This window comes from Epargyreus clarus, unplaced genomic scaffold (assembly GCF_041222505.1).
Source record: "Epargyreus clarus isolate Ecla_fem2 unplaced genomic scaffold, WU_Ecla_fem_2.2 ptg000001l, whole genome shotgun sequence".
In the NCBI taxonomy this organism is placed as follows: Eukaryota; Metazoa; Arthropoda; class Insecta; order Lepidoptera; family Hesperiidae; genus Epargyreus; species Epargyreus clarus.
The window spans coordinates 1,731,051-1,750,237 of NW_027332209.1; positions in this window are offsets into that span (position 1 = coordinate 1,731,051).

Sequence of the window (19,187 nt, forward strand, 5' to 3'; positions counted from 1 at the left end):
TTATCCAAACTTATTAAGACTTAATTTAGTGAATTAATCCATGCTCCATCACTTTTCCTATAACATACATTACAAGCATTTCAAGTTCAACAAAATGAAATCCAGGATCAAAAGATACACAACATATTTTGAAATGTATTTCGTTGCGTATAAGGTTTATTTCTTTGCGGCCTCCAACCTTTTCCTAATAGGCACTTTTAAAAGACGAATGAACCTCAATTTTGTATGATTGACGTTGGTATATTTATAAAACGAGATTGCGTCTGATTCAGCGAAAATGAAGTATTAGAGGATAAGAGGTTTCTGAGGTTAATTATTGTTTAAAAAAAACTTTCTATTACTTTTTTAGTTTATCGTTGCTGTGTTTTTTGAAATGAAGGTTTCAATATCAAAAAGTTTAGCAACGTATCTATAAATAATCGATTTTAGATAAGATTCCTGCTCTGTAAGAAATTAGTTATAGATGTCCATGGATAGCACTGATTTATGCATTAGGGTGAATTGATGCTTCTTTCTTCACAGATAAAAAATACTTTTTGAAATAAGGAGTTCTGTTTGATGTCTGTCACAGACGAGTATTCCTGAAAAATGTCCCATACAAGTAAAAGAAAGCAAAGGCTTTTTACATTCACAAACCCACACTAGGATTCCCGATATGGTGGAAGCCAGAAACACACACAAGGATGAATATAAACACCCAGAGCCAGTACAGGTATGTATATAAATTCATCATTCAGATATCTGTCTGGCCATGTCTTCGCTCATCAGACCAGTATGGTGGTCGCTTCGCCACGCGGTTGTCTCGTCTAAATGTTACTTATTTGTCAGCTGCCAATGGACTTACATCCTTGAATGACTTACATTAATATGATTAAAAATTCTAGCTAAAATTAACTATTACTCGTAAGTAGGACAGACGTCTAAGGACGTCGTCAATTCCACTTACCTAAGGTTTGGACTTTTTGCTGGGAATTTCATTAATTGGAGGAACTCGATGAGCGATCCATTAGACACTTCGCTTACTTCAGTAAATAAAAACTGAACCGGAGTTTTTCCTAGAAATTGGGTTAATTGACCGATAAGTTCATTATGCCGTTCAAATTGGACGAAAAAATTACAACGAAAAGAGAGAAAGACTAAAGATATAAACATTGAAGTTAATCGGTCGGTGTGTTTTGATAATAAAATAACTTTTTCTGGCGTTGAAAATCAATAACGATCTAGCACTCCATAGTGATTTTACGTAAAACTGCGATCAACACTGTTTTGGAAACATACGGCTTGTTATTCTTGCACTCAACGACCGATGACTGTCCGTTCTAGACCGTCCTTCGTTGATAAATATTATCTTTGGGAACATAACGCAGAATTGTAATGTAGTGAATATGCATGCTGAACCATACACAATTACCTACAAGTTATGGTTAGTTACAAAATAAGATTAATTCTTTACGATCATTCTATGATCATTTTGAAGGTGGTAGAACCCCTTGTGGTTCGACTCCGGCGGCACCACCGCCACACCTATTTCTACCTAATAACAGCAGTGTTAGGCGCTGCTGTGTTCCGGTTTGAAGGATGTGGTAAGGGAGACAGACCTTTCCGAGGCATTCCAGCTTAGTCCTCAGGGGTAGCGGCGCATCTGTGGCCGACCTCAGGTAAGAATATCTTATCCTATCTGGGGTTGATTACAGATGTCCATGGGCGGCAATAGCCACTTAACATTGTGCACATTCACATAATGATATTCACAGAATGGTCATAAAGTTAAAGTAATAAGTATTGGGCTATGGATAGCGCCAGAAGTAACATAAAATGTATGAAATACAAAACTTACACTCATAGATAAAGTACAGCTTTAACCGGTGGATATGAAAGTATGACATTTTGAACAACACTTCCTGATATAACGTAGATGTTTCCTAAGAAATAGCAGTCCACGATGTTCTAAACGACCCGATGAAAAGAAAAATATTTTCCTTGCAGATAAATAAGAAACAAAGTGATATTTATTAACTTGTGAATCAATTAAAATAAATGCAATATCAATCAATTAAAATAATTGCAATAAAAATAAATCGCAGCAGTTATTAACACATTATGTGTACGTATATTCTAGACTATTCGCTAGGGGCGACGCGGTGTGCTCTTTCGTGTGCCATCGAGTGGAAAAATGAATTATTCTTCCAATTTAACGAATAGCCTGCTGTAGGTATGAGTGGTAGTCCTATTCTGTTCGTGTCTTAGTATAGACATGAATAAAAATGTCAATTGTCTGTCATTTTATCATCAAACTCGTATTAAAATTTTATGATCAAATGGCCGCAACCATTTTATGTCACTGCTAGCATTGCTATGCTAGCTAAACGCCAGTTTAGAGGCAGTTAATGGTTGTAGTACGTAGTAATTGTTTTTGCATTTTGAGAGCTACTGCCGGTCTACATTTGGGTGATGTCTTGGTATCAGGAATGTAATGTTTGTGCGTTATGGATGAATAGGAGTAGTAGGGCAGTGAACGTCTTGGCACGGTAAGAGGCGACTAAAAGGAGGCTTCGGGGGTCGTGGGTGGCAAGAGTGGGAGCTCAAACCGCCCGGCCAACGGCCCCGGGACGGACGGCGGTATGTGTGGTCGCATACCGTCGTGCACACCAGACTGTGCGGCGAGCGTTAAGCTCACCTGGGCGGAGCCCGACGGGGCAACGCGCTAAGAGGACTCTGGTTGCGTTCCTTTGGAGATCCCGGAGTCCTCTATGCAGCGCCGAGGACGGCCACCGGGGGGGTTTTAGTGCGGTAAGAGTCCCACACAACCCTGTGTCGCTCCCACGGCATCGGGTACCTTTTGAAGGTTTCCCCCTCGTAAACAAAAAAAAAAGGGCAGTGAACGTTCCAAATTCGTTTTCAAAGACACTAGATCTGTAATCGACCTCGTATAGTATTTATGTTTAAATTAAGTTCAAGTCTGGTCCATATGAGGCAAGGACCAATTAGAATAATTTTTTCCTTTTTCTATAAAAACATGTATTGACAGGCACGTTATATTGAAATCTATCCCCGCACAAAATCCGACGGAACTATCCACGTCTATTAATTGGGTAAAAGCTAGGGCTCTCTACCTGAGTTTCCGCGAATTGCTTTTGATTTGAAGGGACTTACGGAACATTTTGCTGAGTTATGTATATGAGGAATTCTAAGTTAAGGAGTTTATATGCGAGCTACGATTCATGACGACGAACTTTACCAATTGTTAACGTCCGTGGTCAACCATGAGGTGAGAGTTGTGTACATGAACTAAAGGTTATAATATACGAGCGACAGTCGCTTTCGATAGTCGGCGACAGCTGACGAAAGTCTTCGATGGTCGAATACGGCTGTGAACTGTCGCTAGCGACTGCTGTCGACTACTACTTACTAGTTTTGTGAAGTTCGCGAACGAATTAGTTCGGAAGAGCACTCACACAGATGAACTACGCGAACTAGATCCCCTATTTCCCGCTCCATAGTTCGTTAGCTCTTAACTGAACTAGTGAAAAATAAAACTAAAAAAACACGCCTTTATTGCTAATCAAACTAAAAAGTAAAAAATAAATTAATCAATTGTAATGAACTGGCTCAAAATTATAATAAAATTTAAGTTATTAAAATAATAATTCAATTCAGAGTAAAAAGCGTGGGGTGCTTTTTACTGCGGTTCATAACTATTCTCTCATAGATAATTGCCAATAGAATAAATCAATAGGTTTATCCTCTTTTTAACGCTCATACATTTTAATTCATGCATTCCTTAATCTTGTCACAAAATCTATAAATTGATTAAAAAAAGGCAGATCTCTCGCTCTTTTAGTTCATCTGTTCTTCAGTTCCCAACTGTTCGGTAAGCAGCTGGGAGCAGACTAACTAAAAGAACGAACTACTTTGTTTAGAAGTCGCGAATTACATAGAGCGATCCTAGATGCAAACTATTACGCCCAAAACCCGCCGCCTGACATTCGCGATTGCTAGCGACAGTCGTCGGTTGTCTGCGTCAATCGTGAGCACGGTCCATTGGTCGTGTACTAGCTAAATGTCGCTCGTGTGTAATTTCCCTTACGTATTAGGTCATTGTCGCTCGGGTGTTACCGCCCTAAATCTTTAAAGGTAGTAACGGATCTGTAATCGGATTTAGGAGACTCTTAATCCAATTTGAGGTTAATTATACATATTATGGAGATGTCCATGGTTAGTAGTACTCACTTACCATGTGATCTGCATAATTTATTGTTTTAATTACAAAACACATATTCACGTATACAAATTGAATTTTTATTTCGGTAATTTTATTTTGTTTCTAAAAAAAAATAATAAACGTTTATGTTTTATTTTTTATTTACGAATTATTATTATATTTACCAATTCACATAATATTATTAAACCTATTTAAAAAATATTTTATTGAAAAGTTTTTGATTTTTTTTTGCCTTTGCAAACTTGCTTGTGGCAACCCTGTTCGGAAAAAAGTTAGATGTTTTTGAACCAGTGGAGTATCGGTGAAGTATAGACATCGCAAGGATACAGTTCCATTCACGTGTAGGTTAGAGTACTGTGTATAGAATTTGAATCAATTTTTAAAGCAGCTATCCTGTGAGCTTGTGAAGCTTAAAAATGAAGAGGGCTCAAAAATACACAAGAGATTTTATCATTTTCATTGAAGTTTAATTAATTTAAATCTAAATCACATTAGATAATAGTAAGACAAATTCCTTATTTATAGAGATTTTAACATCAGTGCATAAATGTATATACTTAAATGTATGCTATTTGGGGTTTTCTTTTTAGTTGAGAACTAGTCTGATGCAACTGTGCTCTTCATTTTTTCTTTTGTATAGTTCGAACGTGGCGACATCATGGTAAGATCAATTTCTGTTTTATAACTGCGTTAAAGCTGCTATGTTCTAGTAAGGGGGTAGTTTTTATAATATAGGAGTAGCAGACGAGCATGCACTCCACCTGATGGTATGGCTACTGCCCATGGACATCTGTAATCAACCCCGGATACGATTGGATATTACTATCTGAGATCCGCTACTCCTGAGGACTATGCTGGAACGCCTCGACAAACTATGTCCGCCTTACATACCCTTTAAACCAGAATACAGCAACACAACAACAGAGTTAAATGTTGTTATGAGGCAGAAATAGGTGTGGAGGTGGTGCCGCCGGAGACAAACCACAAAGGGTTCTACCACCTTCAAATATTGTGGTAAGGCGTAACTAATATTTAACAAAACGAATAACAGACTAAAGTTTGCTAAACAGGTTATTTAAAGCACATAGTTCCATCAATAAATTCATTGTAACCGTAAATTCGGTACATTGCAAATGCGCGTCTATTCGAATATCTTCGGAACTGTAATCATAATCAGCTTAAAATCACGTAACGTGCTAATTTAGGCGGATCACGTTCATTCGTGTATACATTTTGAGTTATGCCTATTGCATAGTTTAATTTGGCAACATCTATACAATCCGCATTAGAGCTGCGTAGTGAATGCTTCAGATTCTTCCCTGCTGTGGGGTCGTATGCCCAGTAGTGGGATATGAAAATTAGCATATAAGACAGGTAGGTAGGACTCTTATGTTCATCATCATCAACAACCCATTACTGTCCCACTGCTGGGCACGGGTCTCCTCTCATAATGAGAAGGATAAGGCCATAGTCCACCGCACTGACCAAGTGCGTATTGGTAGACTTCACATACCTTTGAGATTTTTTTTTATAAATCTCTCAGGTATGCAGGCTTCCTCACGATGTTTTCCTTCACCGTTTAGCAAGTGATAATTCATTTCTAATACGTACATAACTTTGAAAAATCAGAGGTTTGGGCCTGGGATTTAAACCTCGGGCACCTCGATCAAGAGGCCGCGTTTCTTAACCACTAGGCTATCACTGCTTATGTTATCTAGGGTTATTTACCATCGGGTGGACGGCATGCTGGTTTGCAACTCCAAACTTTTAAAACGACTAGTTATTATAAAAACCAGAAACCCGGCCGCATAAACCTAATAAACTGAACTGGGAATGTATGTAGCTTAAGTCACTTCACAATTTAAACTCAACCTCAATAAACAATGAAACCTCATATATTAATCCTTCGAGCCGTTTGTGCTATGGGCCTGCCTAAAAACATGCTCCACGAACCCATAAAAATGGTTTTCAATTAGTTCCATTCTCAATTCATATTTAACATTACAATTCAACCGATTATCGAAACCGTAAGTATGACGCACGTAACTACGTTATCGGCGGAACTGAAGTCATTTGCAATGCAGATCACCGATTCTCAATTTACAATCAACTGAATAAAATAAATTCAATAGACGCACCCCTGAAGAGTTTCATGAATTACTTTGTGGTTATGAATGCAGAATTGATGTAGACGTTGAAATGTGTAGACATGGCACGGAATCTGTATTTTGTTTGTTTGAAGTAGCTAATGCACAATCGTACGTGCAGTTTCATCATCAACCCATTACTGTCCCACTGTTGGGCACAGGTCTCGTCTCAGAATGAGAAGGATTAGGCCATACTCCACCGCGCTGGCCTAGTGCGTATTGGTAGACTTTACATACATTTTAAAACTTTTTTTTAAGATTTCTCAGGTATACAGGTTTCCTCACGATGTTTTCCTTCACCGTTTAAGTAAGTGATAATTAACGCCAGATAATCACGCCAGAAATAGGTGTGGCTGTGGTACCTCCCCAGTCGATCCATACTCTTTCTACCACCCTTCTACTTCGTGAATAGTTTTTTACATTGGAAAACTCACTGGGATAAGTCCTAATGGTCTTCGTCCATAAACTTTTTTTAGAAAACTTATACTCTACTCCATTTTAATTGAAACTTATTATTTCTTCATGAAGTCTTCTTCAAGATTGTATTGTATTCAACCAACGTTAGGTAACAAATCTCATGTGTATTTTACTAAAGAACTTTATTAAAATTTTATATTATTTTCTATGCAAAATACATAGATTAGTAAAAATACTTCGCCGCCTTGAAATTTAATGAAGCCACAAACGGCTTATTTTAGTAAGTTATTTTTTTGAATTCTTGACAAATAAAACATTTTTTGAGAAAATTTACGAATAAATAACTAATACTGCGTAATTTACGTAATAAATAAATAATTATTTCAAATATTTTAGCATTATTTTTGGGATATTTTAGCGCGGAGACGTGGCAAAACTTTTTTACGCAACTATTTCAATTCTCAAAACTGGGTACATTTTCTTGTTAGGAGTGAATAATCTTTACTAATCTATGGCAAAATATAAAAATCCAAGGCATTTCTATTCGTAGTTTGCTCTATGGCTATGAATTTCTGATGAGCCTTTCACCAAAAGAGTTGAAAGCCTGTAGATGGGGTTAATTTTGTCTTTTTGATGCATCTTAATATTCCTTTTGTTTAATTTAAAAATTATAATGAAGCGTTTGAAAATTAAAACCTTAAGATCATGTTTAAAAGATTCGCTTAGTGAAGTGTAAATAAGGTTAATGTTTTGGTGTACTCGTAAGTGGAGGTTTTCAAGGTGCTAGAACCCTTTGTGGTACGACTCCGGCGGCACCACCGCCACACCTATTTCTGTCTCATAAGCAGTGTTAAACGCTGCTGTGTTCTGCTTTGAAGGATGTGGCCAGGGAGATATACTTTTCCGAGGCGTTCCAGCTTAGTCCTGAGGGGTAGCGGCGCATGTGTGGCCGACCTCAGGTAGGGATATCTAATCCTATCTGGGGTTGATTACAGATGTCTATGGGCGGCAGTATCCACCTACCATCAGGTGGACTGCATGCTCGTCTGCTACTCCTATATTAGAAACAAGTGGTACTTATAATTTCTTACATAAAATATGTATATTCATATAGAAAAAAAATCTATTATAATATTGTAATATACTTGACACCTTGTAAAATAATAATGAGATAGTCTTAATACGAAACGAGATTTCACTAGGCAAATTGAATAAGGGTAGAATGGAATTCTATATTAAGTTCAACAATGTAAAATATTATAAATGAAATGGGAATTAATTTGTAAATGCTCAAATAAAATTTACGTGTAGTCTTATAATTAAGTAATATTTTAGCCTTGCCCGTATCAATAAAATTGATCGTACACATTTTCATAATTTTTACAACAATTTCTTTCACTTATGAAACGAATTCCAAGAAACTTCTTTGAGTCTTATTTTGTACGATAACGCTTGTTATTAAATAAATATTCAATCATTTATTGATTCTGAATTAAACTTAATACTTATAGTCGTACATCACAGAACTTCATCACACCATGCAAAATCAAAAAAGTGTTTCGGTATTCCTCAATGTGTCTTCCTTTTTTCTGTCTGAGGTAGGTACTATTTTATTTAAGCCCCACCCGAGCTATGAATAGGGATGTGAGGATAAATAGTTGGAATTAATCAGTAATCCTCGGACTGTACTAATATCGGACGAGTGCTCAAATTGCGCGAAAGGGCCTTTGGGCGCGCCAAATGAAATGGACGGCGGCTACTGCCGACATCTTTCTATTTGATGGACCCGTTTTATTTTATTTACTCACTACCTTTCCAGCTAGAATTACTATACTATTTGAAGTTATAGTTCTTAATAGCGGTGGCATTTTGATATTGCGACAGGTTCAACGACCACTTTTTAAAATTGTAACTAATGTTGTTAATGCGAATGAGTTTGTTTTATAAACTTTCCTTAATAGGCGGAAAGTTTATCGGTTTATCGGTCAATACCGATAATATGAAATAATAACCGATTGTTATGAAATTTTGTACAAATTATGTCAGGGGTTCAGAAAAGGCCATAAAGTACCTTTTATGCCGAAAAAAAGTACCGTTCCCAAAGGAGAGATATAAACCTCTGAACGTGAGCGAAGCTTTGGGTAAAAGCTAGTAAATAATAAACGTGAAGAAATAATTTCTTCGTCCATAGTTCTACTAACATGCCTGTCAAAGGATGGACACACACAAAGATGACGTAAATAGACCGAGCCAGGAACAGAAATCGAAATTCATTATTTAGTTGTCTGTCTTTGTGTGCTAGACCTAACTGACAGACTAGGCTAACTTGCCGTCAAATGGCTAAAATCGTTTTCGTCAGTCCTCATCCGAAACGTGGATGTACATTAGTAAGAAATATCTAAACTATACAGGGTGAATTTTTCAAACGGGCCTTCAGGGTCAAATCCGAAACTATAAGGATTAGCGAAAAATGCTGAAAGGAGTTACGAGGCCGATTTTGATAAAAACTAAAACTGCATCATTACTTTTTTAATATAACTTTTTCCCTAGCCGGGAATCGAACGAGTTCATTTTGAAAAAAAATACACCCTCTACATTATTCCACCATCTGATAGTGTTGCTTATATGTATACTACATTAGTAAGAAATATCTAAAGAATGGACCGTAAACAATAGTATATCAATGACCGTAAAACTTCGAAGGAAACGATGAATTTATTTATTTATTTAAATCTTTATTATACATTTGAAAATTGGATAAAATAGCACACTTAATACTAGAAGGATTTTGTGAATTATAACTACTACTATATTTGTTTGCTACACTTTCACGCCTTAATTATATAAGCGATTGTCAGGAAATTTTATGCACATATTATAGGTATATAAGGTACCTTTTATCCCGAAAAAAGTTCCGTTCCCGACGAATAGATAAAAGCTCTGTTCGTGAGCGAAGCCGCGGGTGAAAGCAAGCAAAATATATCTAACCATATATTAAAATAAATATATTACTTATTCCAATTTTACTTTTATTATTCCCGCGCAAATTACAACTCCAACGTCAAGAGTGTTCTTTTTTCTTTTTTATACTAATGCATAAAATAGTGTACCGCATACAGCTAATGACTATATAAATGGGCACTTATTATTATAAAAATAACACATAATAATTAATTCAAATTAATAATATAATTAAACCAATTTGAATATATTTCTAATACATTTTTTTACGCAAAAATCACAATATTTTATCATCTTAAACATACGTCACTTTAAAATTCACCGTTTGTTATTACGACGTAGATTGGTTTATTTAGGCGCGAACCCGTCATTCTGTCTGCTTATTCAACGATTTCCCTATCTTTATTCAATGGCTCTGAATGAATTTATGATATTAATTCGTTGTGAATTTGTTACCATTGTAAATGATAATTTATTCTCATCCCGAAGGATGTCAGGGCTTTCAATATTTAATTGACTTTCAAAGTCGCATTGAGATTTTGTATTGTGTGTCTTTTGTGTGTTTGGTTTGAATTTATGAATTTCTATTCCATATTTGAATAAGAGTTGCTCGTCAGTCGAAATGAAGTTTTTATAGAAGAATCATTACCACAATTAGTAACTTATTTTTCCATTCTAGGTACTTATCTTCGTATACCATTGTGTCAATATACTTTTTATTACTACTTTAATATTATATACTGTAGAGTGGCTTGTTAAGTAACAAAAGTGGGACAAGTATTACTTCTATGCTGTTGTAGCCGCTAATAATTATATCATCTACTTAGATGTGGTCAGCCTCAGTTGATGTGCTATCCGAGTAAGCCAGACTAAGCCTCTAGTATCATTAATATCTACTCCTTTATTCATTCCAGCGTTAACTGAAAGTTTTATTGAATTCTATACAACAGTGTACCCAGCAGTCTGGCAAATGTCCCTTGCTTAAAGTTCCCAAGTATTATTAAAAACAATTTCTAGTTGTCATAACTGCAGAGATCCAAAAACACTTCGTTATCTTTTGGAGTTTTCTAAAACCGTTAGTAGTTCAACTCCGGCAGCATTTATTTCTGCTTATAACGACAGTGTTAACTTTACTATTCCTTGAAGGGTGTGGTAAGAGAGATGTACCTACTTATCAAAAGCGTTCCAACTTAGTACTCAGGCGTTTCTGGCCAACCTTAGGTAGGAATTTAATCTAATCTGGGGTTGATTACAGATATCTATGGACAGCAGTAGCTACTTACCATCATGAATGAGGTTATAATGAGATGGACTGAATGCTCGTGTGCTTCTTCAATATTATAAAAAAATCTACGCGAGTATTCGTGGATATTAGATATATATTATGATGTGAGACAGCGAATTTAGCATCAGGTAGACTACCCACTTCTATATATCATAAAAAGGGATATAGATAAGGTCCCTTTAACAGGAATTTAATTGCCGTATCCATAACGTAACCTTCAGGAAGATTGTTCCTATCAGGCCTCATTTCGAAGTCAGACATTGTCGTGACAGTCATAAATGGAAGGTAATCAATCGAGATCCGTAATTAATACAACGATATGCATACTAATGATGTGCGATTAGGGTGATTTGCATAATCCCCCAGGATCCAATTACTGGCATCATTACCAGGTTTCAAAGGATCTCCATCAATGTATGTTGTAACAACTACAGGGTACCCTTAACTATACGGTACAAGATTTCAGTTAGCTTGTAGTCCTATGGCATTTGTAACTTAAATGTTATATTCCAGATAGTTTCAGCAAAACTGCGGTTGTGGGGACAAATTACTAACAGGCACTAAGGGTAGAAAAAATATCTTTTCTACATCTCTCTCAGTACTGTAAATCACTAATTGTATCTTTACGTGTGGAATTTGCTTTATTCTTCCGGTTTTATTACAAGATATTATTTGATTACTTTTGCGATTTGTATAGTAACCTAAATAATAATTTTGCGCGACCTCACAGCATCTTTGAAGCCTTTAAGGTGTTTCTCACTCTTCACTATTTCTGTTACTGTACTGAAATTTGCAAATTGCCTTACACAATACTATTTATAAATTCCGTGGTAATACTATAAAAACATTTCTGTACGCGTATCAGAAACTACAGTACTTGTAAGCTTCCTTGAAGCAACATGGCAAATTAATTGGCTTGTTTTCTTTGCACGTCATTTGCAATTCAAGTGCCGCAGGAACTTGCCCGAATTTGTTCCTTCTTGTAGAACAATTCGCCTACTTAGCATGAAGTACTGATTTATTCACTGCATGTCATTCAAGAGGTAGTGATAATTTAGTGGTGTATATTTTGGTCACAATAACAAGGTTCGACTTCCGGGCATGCTTCTAAATATTGGTTGTATGTTCGTATTTCAATTTAATAAGATATCATAACTATTATATTAATTTTCACAGCGAATAAAATTTCAAACGCAGTGTCACAATTTTATCCTTACTTTGATTTAAATAAATCTTTTGAGGATTCAAAAACAACCAACATTTGTATTAACTTAAGGCCGATGTTGTGAAATTTTTTATGTACTTTATTATAGTCTTAATTCTAGGACGGGAAATCTTCTGTGTATGTGTTGCTTGCTATGATAGGACCCTAAGGGCGTTTCGCTTAGGAATATCGCTGCATTATACTAAGTCTCAAGAGAGCCTGGGGATCTCCTTATGAAGATCTTATACGTAATATGCAGTACAGCCGCCAAAGTTTGAAATTTTACAAATTTCACAATGCTCCATTTGAGAGGTATTTGCAAAAACTTGACCTTTGGAAGACCCTTAGTGCATAAAGCTTGAGAAGTATTGCTCGGTTACATCCATTTTTAAAAGTATTTTCCTAAAAGGATAGTTGTGGATTTAATGAGGAAGTAAGTTAGTGTGACTAACAATCACACATAATTTGTGTTCCCCCTTAAAATTGCAATTTATTTAACCTTTGACTGCAATTTTACAATGATTGCCAATGAGACCTCTCCCGGTATGATCAGGTATATTAGAAGATGCCCCCTAACCAAAACTAATACTTACTGTAATTATTTATAACATAAACTCTAGTTCAATAGTAACTTTGTAATTAAATGCCGATTCTGATTGTGTATTAGTTGACACAAGTCGTCAAAGCGAAGTTGCTCCGCGGTTCTCTTCCCATCAAACTTGGGGAGAACCAAGTTTCTAATAACATGGCAGAATTTAATTTAAATCCTAAACTATTCTGGATATGATTTATGGAGGTGGTTTGCATTAAATGTCCGTTGAATCTTTGTGTATTGTAGATATAATTGATAAGCTATTATTATCTCTCAGATGAGTATAAATATTCAGAAGGAATCAATTGAATTTTGAGCGTGTATGTTGTCCGTTTCATTAGCACGTTCTGCAGATCAGGCAGTTTAGCGGAATTAATCCTGAGGTGTAATTGGTTTCTTCTTAATAGATATAATATTTTTTTTCAAAATATAGCACTAACAAGCGCTATATACTATATTTAAGGGCAAACGGGTTTCAACATTTTTTTTTTTTTTTTTTTTTTATAATATCAGAGTAGCAGACGAGCTTGCAGTCCACGTGATGGTAAGTGGCTACTGTCGCCCATGGACATTTGTAATCAATCCCAGATAGGATTTGATATTCCTACCTGAGGTCGGCCACAGATGCGCCGCTACCCCTGAGGACTAAGATGGAACGCCTCGGAAAAGTCTGTCTCCCTTACCACACCCTTCAAACCGGAACACAGCAGCGCCTAACACTGCTGTTATTAGGTAGAAATAGGTGTGGCGGTGGTGCCGCCGGAGTCGAACCACAAAGGGTTCTACCACCTTCAATTTGGTTTTATTGTAAATTATTTTTTGTAGCATAATATAATGTGTATCAAATAAATAGTTTTCCTTTTATAAGTATCTCGCAAAATTATGTTACTCTACTCTTTTCAGTTAATTATGTTTAAAGCAGTTTAGTTCTTGTTTTTATAATAATATAATTTATTACATTACTAAACGTATAAACTGTTAGTAGAAACAAGTCGCCGTCGCGTATACATTTGGAATCATCAAATCATCATATCAAACAAATCGTCAGCATTGTCGACTTTAAAGCTTTCTTTATTGTTGAACAATCCTATGTCAAAACGTTTCGGTAATATGATATTTATTAACGAAGCCGTTAATTAATGAAAACTTTCATAACTCCAACCATATCCATTTCGTAAATAACGATGAAATAGAATTGGAATTATCGTTTGGCGCACTGTCCAGGAATATCCATGAGTCAATTTAAGTTACTAAATTGGAAGGGAGAGCGACTTCAGGTCCGTTGGTTAACTTATTTCAGTATTTGCATTTCGTATTATAATATGTATTTTATTCTATCTTTACAGGACTTATGTGTTAGATCCGCTGCATGTTAATAACTGCGGCTGCGTAACTTTATTATGAAATTAACCATACAGTGTACTGCTTAGAGAAATTTGTTATTAAGTAAATTTAGATTCAAATTAGGCAGGTAGGGATGTTGTTCGAAGACTAAATTAGAATGACTCAAGTAATTGTTTTTTTGTTCCTACATGACAGCATTTAACAGGGCAGTGCTTGACACTGCTAAAGCAGAATATAATTAAAGTTGATCGGAGCCGAATAAGGAATGATGGGACCCGATTTTAGTACGTGTAAGTGTCTCTTACTTTCTGTGCTCTCATACCCGTTAAACTAGAACATCGCAGTGCTTGACACTACTATTATAAGACAGGAATAAGTGTGGCGGTGGTTCTACTAGAGAAACTAAGGAGGGCATTACCTTCAAATACATATATGCTTTCGGTCTGGGTCTTTAAATAGCACCGACAACAGAAACCTTGCTGGTTACGAATGTTAAAGTCCTTAAACGTGTATAATCAACGTCCTAAGCCCTTAAGGCCATGGTTTATGCCGCTCTCGAGAAGTGGCAATATTTTCCCTCGGGAGATGGGCATAAGTTTATATGGAAGGAAAATATAAAAACCTGTCAAGCGCGATTCGCACTTGCGTGGTGGGTTCCGTAGCAGTGTTATTCTTAATCCAGTTTCGAATTTGTATTGATTTTACTTAAAATATATTAAGTTTTACGTTTGTATGTAACAGCAAATTGTAATAACAAAAGAATAACCTTGTAGGTACATTTTTACCGTCGGAATTAGAAGATTTTTTGATGAATTGTGATTTCTTGAAAGGTTCTTCAAAATATAATTATTATTATACTGGACCGTTTAAATATTTATCGAATATTTATAAATAAGAATAATATTTATAAAGTTTTAAATTATTACATATTATGCTTCAAAGCTACAGCCCTTCAAAGCAAGGGATGTCGTAAGGGTGTCGTAGGGACCCCTAAAACATGCAATCCCATAACTTCGCAACGTTGATCACTTCTCATTTGCGCGGGATATATCTACGGAACTTCTGAGCTCGGGGCGACAATTATAATTTTTTCGCGTTACTTTTGACGGGACCCTATTAAAAGTTGGTGGAACTTCTTGCAAGTACCTATTTACGTGTACACTATTTTGAGTAAATTGGAAATAAAAATAGATGCTATTTTTATATACAAATCATCTCGGACCAATTTCGATAAAAAATATAATTTCAGATCTAACTAAAACTTGTTTTTTCAGAAACTATTTTCATTCAAGAATAGATCAAGTTTTTATTTTTTATTTTTTTATATACATTATAAATATATATTTGTGAGTAAACTGACTTCTACCAGCTAACCTTGAGTATTAACAGGAATAAAGCATAATCAATAAGTCAAGTAATTATACATTTATATGTAGGGTATACCCGTTCGTTATTCTAATTTCTATATATATTATAAAATATTTAATTCCACCAATGAATAGTTAAAAGCCGAGTTAAGAATTTAAGGGAGTACGGCATGAATCTTTTCAAGATTGAGAAATCCCATTAGATTTCCCTTATCTTTCGTATTGCTAGAACCTCCCTTCAAAATTATTATAATGATATCTGAACCATTTCTACTGCTTAGTGTTCATAGTTACCATTTCTCGATACGTATTCCCCTATTTCTCGAACCTTATGTCCTACGGGGTATGGTTTCTTATAAAATGGATACTAAAGTCATAGCTATGCTTTTTTCCATTATGTCTAACGATAGTGATACTTAGAGACTGAAATTGGTTTCATTTAGAAATCGCTACCGTTCTCTACCTTTCGTTTTCTGATAGTTTACTTCAGTTGTACGGGTGTCTTCTGTATCTGAGCTACCGTTGATCTCTGTCTTTGCTTACTTAAAATTTCTTTTAGGAAATATATTTTTAAAATATTTACTATGATGTAAGTTTATGAAAATTATACCTACCATCAATTACTATATCGTCTGCTCTAATGGTTCATTAATTTTTATTTTTTGCACGAGTTCTATGTACTAATTGTATATCATTAATTCATTTAATTTTTTATTACATCTACTACGTCATTTTATGTTTAAAAGAAGATCTATTTATTAAAATGAAACAGAAGCGAGATATAAATTTTGTGAGAGCCATAAATCGCGGAAACTGTAATAACTCCCAGTAAGGTCTTTACGACTTAATTCATACACGCAAACGACACTATACTTTTCGTAATAAGACGTAAAGTACGTAAAAAACAAAGGGAATACCAGAAAAACGCTCCCATTTCATAATAAGGAGCGATAAAGATTAAGATTATAGCAATAAAACGCGAGGAAAACATTCCTCATCGCTGCCCGAAAATAAACAAACAAATCAGAGTTATCCGAAAAAGTGAAAGAAAAAAGCATGTTAACACGTTCCCTGCGGCACAGATTTTTCTGTACTTTCCATTACTGCGTTACGAGTTGTTTTAAACCTCGTCCTATATCCGACATTGTGGCGGCACGAGGCGTGTTAAATCCCACCGCCCGAAGGAGACTAAAATCCTTTTTTTGGCGCCAAATAAGACAAAATCGACGGCTTTTGTCTTGATTATTATTAACAACTAGTTTTTGCCCGCGGCTTCGCCCGCGTTTAAAAGAAAATAATATGACATACTAACATACATAAAACTGAAAATTCGTACCTTCATTGGAATGACAGTGGCGCCATCTGGCGAAAATTGGTCGTACCAACTCTGAAACCTTCTTGGGCTCATGGACAACAACTTTGCTAAAGATCACTTGATCAAATTCATAGTTTACGATTCAATCCTTACTAATATCGATTAAAATAATCGACTTTTTGGTCCAAAAGATCGATTCTCCGTTTAATCGATTTTAGATCGCCATCTCTAGTTCCTGTGGGATTTCCGGGATAAAAACTATCCTATGTCCTTTCTCGGGTTTTAGACTATCTTTGTACAAAATTTCATTAAAATCGGTTCAGTGGTTTAGGCGTGAAGAAAAGACAACCAGACAGACAGACAGACAGACAGAGTTACTTTCGGATTTATAATATTAGTAAGGATGAGTTGATTAACCTAAAACTGCCGCCGCCCTTGGTTAAATTCGTTACTTTAGATTCTATGGGTAAAATAAAATGTGGGTCTAATGCACCTCGGACCGCACTGAAAAATGGCAGGTTTCCATATAATTTAGTGATGGGAAAATAAATATCGATTTTATTTTATTGTTTTTATTTATCAACGTTATGGACAGAATGAATACAAAAAGGGGAAAAGTTATGGATGTTTTTCATTGAAACATTTCAGACAATAAGGTTTTTTGCAAACAGTGCATTCCGTGAGATTTTTTTTTTGGTTTTTTTTCTGCCTCACGACATGTCAAGAATGTGCGGAGTTTTTCGTAGCATCCGACACATCTCTTCTTCTTTGGACCCTTATCGAGATGATGTGCTTTCTTTGCAGTGGATTCTGCAAAGTAGGAGCGAGTAGATTAGGGTAAAGAGTAATCGGAATACTCGGTAACGATTTTGCCTACGTTTCCTATATCAATAATGTAGCTACTTAAGTTTTGTTTGAACCATAACAGGAAACGTAATTATCTATAATGTAATTTCTTACTATACGGATATACGCCTAGCCTGCCAAGTCTCACTACTGGACTTTCACCTAGACAGAGTATATTTGTGACTTACCTGTTTTTGAAATATCTTCCTGTATTCTGATTCTGGCTCAGATTTTTCAACCGGTTTTTCTTCATCTTCCTCCATGATCAACTTTTTTCGGCAACGTTTCGACATGATAATTTTCAACATAAAGACAGCGGTCCTACTTCGTCGCTACGCAGCCTCGACTGCGTTGCACAACACTAACCACGTGAAGCTAGCGTGGGGTGCGGTACGAGGTGCGTGGGGAAACGAGGCGTTTCCAACCTCGTTCCGCACTGTGTTAGCATTATTATTTGTTCAGTGCGGTACGAGGTCTAACAAACCCGACATTAGGTTGGTGTACCATAGAACTAGGAATCAGTAGCACATCACAAACATATAGTTATCACTCTCCTACACTGAACCAGACGGAAGTTATGCCTCTCGCACCACAGAGAAGTTAAAGTTTTTTCTTACCGCTATAACGACCAGACATGGACGAGGTGTTTTAAGCCGCGTTCCGCAGCTAACGTGTTAACCTCGCTACTGAGATTCGAAAAGGTACTTGTGCTACCCCGATTTGGCAGCGAGTGAAGTGAAGTAGCATGTATGATGGATTTTGATACGAAATTTAAAGTTATTGAGATTAACTACAAGAGCAAATGATAATGGAGTAGGGAAAATTCAATGGGTTTCGGTTCTTTCTGTGTATTTCAGAGATCCGTGTTAAAACCTAAGGCAAGTCTATGTGTGTATCACACTGGAAGAAAATTAATTAATTCGAATTTGACAAAAAGAAAAAGCTGTACACACGCGCCGCATACATATTACAGAAAGTTCGATAAAATTACTTGCACTAACTATGCAAAACTAAAGGTTTATTGTTCATGTTTTTAAAGAAAAATTCACACTCGCTTATCGTTCATCGCTTACTAATGGAACAGGTGGTAAATCACCTTGTTCTACTTTAAACCTGCAATCCTGTGGTATGTCGACCCGAAATTGTAAAGACTACCTTTTGAAAGACTGAAGCCTCTCGATTGGAGATTAGTGGAATTTCGGTTTTAAAAAGCTGTCCGAAGTGGATTGGATTGGTTTGATTGAAAGAATTGAGTACTCGTTGACTGATGGATTTGAGGATTATCTCGTATATCCTTGCTTGCGTTTCCGAGAATTTGGGGTTTCGTACACCAAATGGAAAAACGGATTCCTTGAAACATCATTTGAGTCTTCATTTCTCTGTTTGCCAATCATATAATGTTAATATAATGCAGATTTAAAAAAATATCTGCGTCCTCAATCCTAGTTTATGAATATCCATAAAATGGGTGATTGAACTCTGCACTT